Source organism: Dipodomys merriami, unplaced genomic scaffold (genome assembly GCF_024711535.1).
Source record: "Dipodomys merriami isolate MVZ:Mamm:240054 unplaced genomic scaffold, mDipMer1.0.p SCAF_2122, whole genome shotgun sequence".
Classification (NCBI taxonomy): domain Eukaryota; kingdom Metazoa; phylum Chordata; class Mammalia; order Rodentia; family Heteromyidae; genus Dipodomys; species Dipodomys merriami.
In genome coordinates, this window is record NW_027203519.1 from 50,115 (window position 1) to 58,181 (window position 8,067).

An 8,067-nucleotide genomic window follows, 5' to 3' on the forward strand; every position below is an offset into this window, starting at 1 on the left:
CTTAGCCACCACCTGTAACTTTTCGTGCTTTGTAGGAAAGGCTTCTACCCATCCTGAAAAGGTATCTATGAAAACTAGCATGTTTATATCCATACTTGCCAAGTTTAATTTCCATGAAGTCCACTTTCTAGTAAGTTCTTGGTCTCTCTCCTCTTATTTGACTGCCTGTTCCTGTCTGGTTCTTAATTTCATTTGTCAGTTGACATGCCTTACGGTCCCTGACAATTTTAGCATGACTATTTTTGATCATAAGTCCAGCATTTGTCACCAGATCTTGCATCTTCCTAGCACCCACGTGGGTGCTTTGATGCAACTTAAGCAGTACTTTACTCCCTAACTACTTGATAAGATAATGATGCTCCTAGAATCTCTTCACCAACCACTTAGGCATTGTGCCTTCAGCAGTTGATCAATCCATTTCATGTCCTCAGTGGTGTATATTGGAGTGTCCAGAAGAGTTCTTGTACCAGAGTCTGGGAGATTAATCATCATTATAGATTACCTTTGTATTGCCAACTTCCAGGCTGTTCTGTTGGCCAGGTTATTGCTTTTACGCACAGCATCTTTAGGTTTTTTATGTCCAGGGCAATGAACAATAGCTAACTTAGGAAGCCAAACAACAGTAATTAAAGTCAAGATTTCATCTTTATTTTTGATGGTTTTTCCTTCAGCTGTCAGTAATCCTCTTTCTTTGTAAATAACTCTGTGTACATGAGCCATTGCAAATGCATACTGACTGTCAGTGTACACAGTTAGTCTTTTGTCCTTTCCCAGTGTTAGAAGTTGGGTCAGGGCTATTAACTTGGCTCTCAAGGTTGATGTGCCTACTGGTAGAGGTTCAGCCCAGACCACATCAGTCTCAGTCACTACTGCCGCTCCAGCATAACTCTGTCTCTGATAAACAAAGCTGCTTTCGTCTGTAAACCACATGAGTTCAGCGTCAGGCAACAGCTGGCTCCTTAAGTCCTCTTGGATGTTATGGCCTTGGGCCAGGATCTCTGACAGTTATGTAGCAGCATGTTTAGGTCCGGATCTGGTAGCAGTGTCGCCGGGTTGAGAGGCGAGGGAGCCTGTAAATTGATTCTGAGAGGGTTGATTAGCAGTCCTTGGTAATGGGTTAACCAGGCATTGCTGAGCCACCGATCTGGTGGTTGTTTTAACAAACCCTCAATAGTGTGTGTGTGGGGGTGGTCACATAAAGTTCCTTTCCCATGGTTAGCTTATCTGCGTCTTTGACCATCAGAGCAGTAGCCGCTATGATTCTCAGACATTATGGCCATCCTGCTGTTAGTGAGTCTAATTTGTTTGAAAAGTAAGCTACTTGTCTCCTCCATAGGCCAAATATTGGGTTAGGACTCCTTTTGCTATCCCATTATGTTCATTCACATATAAGTAAAAGGATTTAGTGGCATCCGGGAGTCCCAACACTGGAGCTGATAATAAGGCAGTTTTTATCTGTTCAAAGGCTCGTTCAGGTTCTTCTGTCCATTGAGACAGTTGCTTCTCCTTGGTAGCCTCGTAAAGAGGTTTAGCCAGCTCCATAAACCAGACAATCCACAGACAGCAAAAGCTGGCTGATCCCCAAAACTCCCTTACTTGGTGCTGTGACCAGGGTGTTGGAAATTTAAGGACAGTTTCTTTTCTGGCTCTCATGAGCCACGACTGCCCCTTTTCAATAAATAACCCCAGTAAGTTATCTCTGATTTGCAGGTTTGAGCTTTCTTGGCCGATGCTCATTAACCAAGTTTTCCCAAAGTCTGGAATAAATTTCTGTTCCTTGCATGCATTCTTTTTTTTTAAAATATTATTTTATTTTATTTGAGAACATACTGTACAGAGGGGCTACAATTACATGGGCAGGATAATGCATACATTTCTTACCAAGCATTGCAGCCTCCTCCTTTGTTTACCCTTCACCTCCCTTCCCAGCCTCCCCCCTCCCCCCAACCAAATATACCCCCCTCCCCCCCACCGACATTGTAAAGCTGGTTTTGACATGACATTTTGTACTTCTCATTGTTGCAACAGGTCCACCTGAATCCTTAAACGACTTGTTTGCCCCCATCTCCTCCACATGTTATACTGACATCAAATATAGTGAAAGCGGGGGTTACACTGTGGGGGAGGGACATACAAAGCAACAAAGAAGTAATCTTATAAATGCATTAGAAACATATGCATGAAAGAAACGAAAACATTAAAATACATATTTAAGGGTTCATTTTCCTAACATCAAATTATCTGATCTTTTCTGCTTGACTCATACCTATACTAGATATTGCAAATAAGGGAAACCATGGGACCTATGATTCTTTGGGCCTGGCTTACTTCACTTAATATAATTTTTTCCAAGCCTTTCCATTTCCTAACAAATGGGGAAATGTCATTCTTTCTGATGGAGGCATAGAATTCCATTGTGTATATATACCACATTTTCTTGATCCATTCATCTACTGAGGGGCATCTGGGTTGGTTCCATATCTTAGCTATGGTAAATAATGCTGCAATAAACATAGTTGTGCTGGTAGCTTTAGTGTGGTCTTGTTTGTAAACATTTGGGTAAATGCCCAAAAGTGGGATTGCTGGATCATAGGGGAGATCTATGTGAAGTCTTTTGAGGAACCTCCATACTGCTTTCCAAAGTGGTTGAACAAGTTTACATTCCCACCAACAATGAAGTAAGGTTCCTTTCTGTCCACATCCCCTCCAGCATCTGTTGTTGTTAGAGTTCTTGATTTTTGCTGTTCTAACTGGAGTGAGGTGATATCTCAATGTTGTTTTGATTTACATTTCTTTTATGGCTAGGGATGTTGAACATTTCTTCATGTGTCTATTGGCCATCCTTCTTTCTTCTTCAGAGAAGCTTCTCTTTAAGTCTTTCGCCCACTTATTTATTGGGCAGTTGTTTCTTTGAGGATTTGTTGTTGGGTGGTTTAATTTTTTGAGGTCCAAGTATATTTTAGATATGAGACCCTTGTCCGTTGTATGGCTAGTAAAGATCTTCTCCCAATCGGTGGGCTTTCTATTGATCTTGCTAGCTATGTCATTTGCCCTGCAGAAGCTCTGCAACCGTATGCAATCCCATTTGTCCAACCTTTCTTTGATTTGTTGTGCTTCCGGGTCTCTATTCAGAAAATTTCGGCCTGAGCCAAGGAGACCTAAGTTTTCTCCTATTCCATCCTGTAATGTTTTCAGAGTGTCTGCTTTGAGTTCAAGGTCTTTGATCCATTTGGAGTTGATTCTGGTGCAGGGTGATATATAAGGATCTACCTTTAGTTTTCTACATGTAGTTAACCAATTTTGCCAGCACCATTTACTGAAGAGGCTGACTTTCATCCATTCTATTGTTTTAGCTTCCTTATCGAAGATTAGATGGCTATAGGTCTGTAGGTTCATTTCTGGGTTTTCAATTCTATTCCATTGGTCCTGAGGTCTGTTCTTATGCCAATACCAAGCTGTTTTGATTACTGTGGCTTTATAGTAGAGTTTGAAATTTGGTATTGATATTCCTCCAGCAGTGTTCTTTCCGTTGAGAAGTGTTTTTGCTATTCGGGGTCTTTTATTGTTCCATATGAATTTTTGGATTGGCTCCTCTATTTCCTTGAAGAATGAGGGTGGAATTTTGATAGGTATCGCGTTGAATTTGTAGATAGCCTTGGGAAGTATTGCCATTTTCACGATGTTAATCTTGCCAATCCAGGAGCATGGGAGGTTTTGCCATTTTTTAAGTTCTGTGTTGATTTCCTTTTTCAAGATTTTACATTTTTCATCATAGAGGACCTTCACTTCTTTGGTTAAGTTAATTCCTAGGTATTTTATTTTTTGTAGGGCTATTACAAATGGAGTTGCTTTCCTAATTTCAGCCACACTTTTCTCATTGTTGGCATATAAAAAAGTCATTGATTTTGGGGGGTTAATTTTATAACCTGCTACTTTGCCAAAGTTTTGAATCAGCTTGAGTAATTTGGGAGTGGAGTCCATGGGATTCTTTAAATACAAGATCATGTCATCTGCAAAGAGGGAGAATTTTATTTCTTCTTTCCCTATTTGGATCGCCTTTATGTCTGCATCTTGTCTTATTGCTGTAGCTAGGCATTCTAATACTAGATTGAAGAGAAGTGGAGAGAGTGGGCATCCTTGTCTTGTTCCTGAGTTAAGAGGAAATGGCTTTAGTTTTTCACCATTGAGTATAATGCTGGCTGTAGGTTTGTCATATACAGCCTTTATTGTATTGAGGAATGTTCCATGGATTCCTAATTTTTCCAGAACCTTCATCATAAAGGGGTGTTGGATCTTGTCAAATGCTTTTTCTGCATCTATTGAGATAACCATGTGGTTCTTATTCTTGCTCCTGTTGATGTGATGAATAATATTAATTGATTTGCGTATATTGAACCAGCTTTGCATCCCTGAAGTGAATCCTGTTTGATCATGGTGTATGATTTATTGGATGAATTGTTGAAGTTGATTGGCCAAAATTTTGTTGAGAAGTTTTGCATCAATGTTCATCAAAGAAATGGGTCTATAGTTCTCTTTCTTTGATGAGTCCTTGCCTGGTTTTGGGATGAGGGTTATGATGGCTTCATAGAATGTGTTCGGTAGTGAGCTTTCTCTTTCAATTTCATTGAAGAGTTGGAGGAGTATTGGTGTGAGCTCTGCTTTGAAGGCCTTGTAAAATTCCGCTGTAAAACCATCTGGTCCTGGACTTTTCTTAGCTGGGAGGTCTCTTATTGCTGTTTCTATTTCAATGCTTGATATGGGCCTGTTAAGCTGGTTTAACTCATCTTGGTTTAGTTTTGGCATGTCAATATTTGCTAGGAAAAGGTCCATTTCTGTCAAGTTCTCAAACTTATTAGCATAAAGTTTTGAGAAGTATTCCCTTATAATGTTCTGAATCTTGGTTGTTTCTGTGGTGATGTTTCCATTCTCATCTCTGAGTTTATTAATTTGGGTGTGTTCTCTCCTTTTTCTGATTAGATTTGCTAAGGGTCTGTCAATTTTGTTAAGTTTTTCGAAGAACCAACTCTTTGTTTTGTTGATTCTTTCTATAGTTTTTTTGGATTCTAATTCATTTAATTCTGATTTAATTTTGATTATTTCTTTCCGTCTACTGGATTGGGGTTTATCTTGCTGCTCTTTTTCAAGGAGGTTTAGATGTGTCATTAAATTGTTAGTTTCCGATCTCTCCAATTTGTTGATGTAGGAGCTCAGAGCTATAAACTTGCCTCTGAGTACTGCCTTGCTGTGTCCCAGAGGAGCTGGTAATTTGTGTGTTCATTTTTGTTGAATAGTATGAACATTTGAATTTCCTTTCTAATCTCTTCCATGACCCACTCATGATTCAGCAGTGTGTTGTTCAGCCTCCATGTGATACCGGACTTTCTTTGGTGGCTTTTGGTGTTGAGTTCTAATTTTATTCCCTTGTGGTCAGAGAGAATGCAAGGTATAACTTCAATGTTTCTGAATTTAGACAAGTTTGCTTTGTGGCCTAAAATGTGGTCTATTTTAGAAAACGTTCCATGTGCTGCTGAGAAGAACGTGAATTCTGATGCTGCTGGGTGAAATGTTCGGTAAATGTCTGTTTAGTCTAGTTGATCTATGCAGCTGTTTAGATCTGCGGTTTCTCTGTTGAGTTTTTGCCGAGTTGATCTATCTAGTGGGGAGAGTGGTGTGTTAAAATACCCAACAATTAATGTCTTTGGATCTATATGGGATTTGAGGGAAAGTAGTGTTTCTTTGATAAATTTGGGTGCTCCATTGTTTGGCGAATAGATATTTAGAATTGTAATATCCTCCTGAAGGAGAGATCCTTTAATTAGTATGTAGTGACCTTCTTTATCTCTTCTCACGAATTTTAGTTTGAAGTCTATTTTATCTGATATTAGGATTGCAACTCCCGCCTGTTCATGATGGCCGTTTGCTTGGTAGATTTTGTTCCAGCCTTTAACATTGAAGATGTTTTTGTTTTTACAGGCAAGATGTGACTCCTGCAGCCAGCAGATAGAAGGGTCTTGTTTTTTAATCCAACTAGACAGTCTATGTCGCTTAATTGGAGAGTTCAGTCCGTTAACGTTAAGAGATAGTACTGAGAAGTATTTGGGAGTTCCTGCCATGTTATCCACCTTCTTGGGGGCTGCAAAAACTGGGTTCTTCCTAAGGTTCTTGGATTCTCAGTTTGGGTGCAGTTTCTTGGCCTTTGTTGCGGTCTTGTTGGTTTTTTATGTGTAGGACATCTTTAAGAATCTTTTGTAGGGCTGGTTTGGTGGAGATGTATTGTTTCAATTTTTCTTTGCTATGGAAGGTTTTTATTTGGCCTTCAGTTATGAAGGAGAGTTTAGCTGGGTACAGTATTCTTGGTTGATAGTTGTTTGTTTTTAGGGCATTGCATACGTCATTCCAGGCTCTTCTTGCTTTGATTGTCTCTGCTGAGAAATCTGAGGTAATTCTAATTGGTTTCCCTTTGTAGGTGATTACCCTTTTCTCCCTGACAGCTTTAAGGATCTTTTCCTTGGTCTGGGTTGATCCTGTGTGGATTATAATGTGAAGGTGGGATGTCCTATTCTGGTCTGGTCTATTTGGGGTTCTAAAAGCTTCTTGTATCTGAATAGGCCTATCTTTTTGTATGTTTGGGAAGTTCTCTGCTAGGATCCTGGTAAACAAATTTCCTAGACCATTAACTTCTGTTTCTAGGTGCTCCTCTACACCCATTATCCTTAGATTGGGCCTTCTGATGGTGTCTTCCAGGTATTGGATAGACCTATCATATTTCTTGGACTTGTCTTGGAAGGTTGTATGTTCTTTCTCTATAATATCTAGGCTGTCTTCAATCCCTGAGATTCGATCTTCTGCATGGTCTAACCTGCTGTCAAGACTCTCTACTTTGTTTTTTATCTCTTTTCCTTCTAATTGGTCAGCTTTGATGGCTTCAAGTTCTTTGTTGAAGCTCTGTTTTAGGTCTTGTAGGAATTTCTTTACTTCCTTAATTTGGTGTTCAGTGTTTGTTCTCAAATCACTTAGTTGATTTGTTATGGTTTCTTTGGACTCCCATTCCTTCTGTTGGGTTCCATTCAGCATTCCCTTTGTGGTCTCCCTGACTTCCTTCAGCTCTTTGTTAATGGATTCCATGAATGCCTTTAGTGATCTTTGTGTATTCTCTACCTGGTCTCTCAATTCCTGAATTTCTCTTTGATTAGCTTCTTCCTGTCTGTGGGATTCTTGCAGTTCTCTTTCTTCCTGTTCGTGGGAATCCTGCAGTTCTCTTTGAGTGTTCTCTGACTGCTCACGCCATTCCTCCCTTTCTCTTTGAGCATTCTCAAGTTGTTCACGCAAATCCTGTATCAGTTTTTGAGTAGCTTCCTCACACTTATGATATTCCTGTATAAACTTCTGGGATGCCTCCTCTCTCTCCTTATCACGCTCATACAGAGTCCTTTGTACATTGTCAAACTTCTCATTTATCATGTTTGCTATTAGTGTTTGTAGAGCTATTTGGGAACTCTCCTCTGGATTATTCTTTATCTGTTCTAATCCCTGATTATCAAGATTGGGAATTGAGATACCCGAATTTGCCATTTTTCTTGTGTTTTTCCGGCTTACTCGGCCCATTTGAGATGAAGATTGCACCAGTTTTATGCTAGAACACTATCTTAAGGCAACCATCAACCAAAGTTTGCGTTTGTAAAGTCAATAGTCTACAGATACAATCTAGTTCAACAGATACATCTATTCAACATAAAACAACTATATGTTAAAGTACTTCGAACCGCAGAAAAGAATTTGGAAAACCAGAAATTATTAGGATTAGGGAGAGATGTGGGTAAAAAATAGGAATAGATTGGTGTGGGGAGGCACAGGGAGAGTTAACTATGTCCCAATCACAATGCAGGAAATGGGTTGGGTAGGATGCAAGTAGAGAGAGAGAGAGAGACCAGAAAAAAATAGAAACGTAAAAATTAATGTTATTATAGAAGTTAAAAGACCATCTATTTAGAGAGGAATGTGAATATGTTCTGAGAAGGGGAGGGACATAGAGGAGATGTGAAAAGCTTTAAGGATGGGAAAGGGAGA